Source organism: Astatotilapia calliptera, chromosome 8, assembly GCF_964374335.1.
Source record: "Astatotilapia calliptera chromosome 8, fAstCal68.1, whole genome shotgun sequence".
NCBI classification, from domain to species: Eukaryota; Metazoa; Chordata; class Actinopteri; order Cichliformes; family Cichlidae; genus Astatotilapia; species Astatotilapia calliptera.
The window spans coordinates 10,692,574-10,695,000 of NC_137429.1; positions in this window are offsets into that span (position 1 = coordinate 10,692,574).

Consider the following 2,427-nt stretch of genomic DNA (forward strand, 5'->3'; position numbering starts at 1 on the left):
TTTGTAACTTCATTATTTAAGTGTTTTTTTCTTGTCATGACATATGGGATCTCTGGACTATGTTTAAAGCAGATTTTAAACTCAGCTAAATTATTTACCATTGGAGCAATTAAAGGATTCTGTGACTGCCAAATCCCTTTCTGGCCACTTGCACGTCTGCTATTTCACCATGGACTGCAAATTTAAACAGACAGAGGGGGAAAAAAGATAAATAATTATACTTTTGTGCAGCCGATTAACAAAGGTGATTAAAGCTAGATCAGCAGCTGCATCCAAGCAGTTTTCATCAGAGTGTCCAAAAATTTTGTGTGCGCGGAAATCAACTTTTACATCCTGAGGCATCTGAGGGGGAGCCATAAATTCAGCCTCGTAACCCTTATCCAATTCAGCGTTGCTGGAGTCTGACCCAGCTGTTGTAGTGTAAGAGAGGTGGGCTACACCCTGGACAGGTGGCCCGTCTATTGCAGGGCTAACACAGAGAGGCAGTCATTCATGCTGACATTAACATTCACAGATAATTTAGAATTGGCAAGTTAATATTCACGTTTTTGAGCTGTGGGAAGAATCCAGAGTACCTGGAGAGAGAACATGCAAATTATACACAACAAGGACCAGCCTGCCAATGAACCACTAACCACTGCACTGCTCAAGGAGAGCAATTAGTGCAAACTGCCTAAACTGACCGATGCCTTGCTGGTGAAAATCTACCATGTGTAGGTGATGCATAGGATTTAAACAGCGTAATCTTAAAATACAAGTTGTCCTAAAAAAGGTGCAGTTTGTCATTGGCAAAATCACACAACTCTTAAGTCAAATGCTGGAACAAATCAGTTTAAAAAGACTAAAATCTTCACAGTAGAAGGCCATCGAGATACACTGAATAAAAGTACTTTCATGCTTAAACTCAACTTGAATGTTGGATTTTATTTATTTGAGGAAAATATAATACTTTTTCCATAAACTAGCACATGCTTTTATATTAATACATCTGATATTTTAAGATAAAAAAGGTAATACAATCAAATACATAATAATATTACATGATTGTGGGGTATAATTGTGCATAACTAGATCTACTTTTGATGATTTTAAGGATATTTTGCAGAGGAAAGTTGCACAGTACATTTTAATGCAGGGATTCTTTGCTATCTTATAAGTGTTACACACTAGCAATGTTACTTTTGGTCAAGTAAAGCAGCTGAAAGACCTCTTTCATTAATAGCAGCAGTGCACAGGACAGCAAGGTCATTGTTGGCGACGTCTTTAATGCAACGATGCAGACTGACCCAATTAAGTTGCAGGAAAAGACAATCACAACCGTAGTAGTGGTACTACTGATGAGCCTGTGTTTGTGTGCTGAGGCGGCGAGTAAGTATGGAGGACGCCAGGCAGAGTTGGGAAGTCCGGTCCCTTTTTCTTTCTCTCTCTTTTCCTTTGATGGCGGGTGGAGTAGTGGAGCTGAGCGACGGTTCACCCCAGAGACCTTCCTCCCTCCCTGCTTTGGGAAACAAAAGGGGCTTTTTCTCTGAGGAGCACAGTGACGTGGGAGGCGGCTGTGAATATGGGCCATGTGTCAGGGCTGCTGCTGCTCCGTTTGTCTGTTTCCCCTCCCCATCTCTGGTGCCTGTGCAAATCTACAAAAATTTATGCCGTCGTTACATTTTTGATTCACTTCTCCCTGACGGCCGCACGCTCCTCCTGCAAGTTTGTTCACACTTGCAATGATGCTTGTCATTCTTTGAAAGCAATGATGTGCCACTGAGGGAAGAAAGACTCCTCATTAAAGACTAGCTGAGTAATTTGAAGATTGCTTGACATGCTATACTCAAGGCTCAAATTTCAAACGAAGCATATCTGCAGGTCGCCTGCAATGCCTTGTAAAGTGCTGACTTGTGGCTGTTGCACGAGAAACCTTTGAGGCCATATTTACGCTCAGAGTCACCAGTGGTACACACAGCTCACTAAACCTTTCTCATGTACTGAGTTGAGAAGGAAAAGGGTAAACACGAGCCTTTTTAAACGTGCCGTGCAGCAGCCCAACACACTCAGGGCCCCCGGCCTTTAATCAGTAGAGCGACAGAAGTGAAGCGAGACGATAGATACAGCAGGAGGGGTGCATGACACTTGCTCAAAACCCTCCACCACACATAAGAGAAAGGTGGTCACTTTTGAGGGGCTTTTGGAGGTTAATGACACTTCACTTCATACGGCATACTTCAGCTTTAAGACAACAGACGTCCCACACTTTTCACCGCATTCGTTTGCTTCTCTATTATGAAAGGGTTGCGCTGACAGTTTTCCGTCCACATGTACATAAATAAATCATTTTATTTAATATTCAAATATGATGCGTGCTTTACAGAATTTTTTTTACGCCATTTTTCCGGGTGGAAAAGTCAAACCATATGTGAAATGAGCCGAATATTG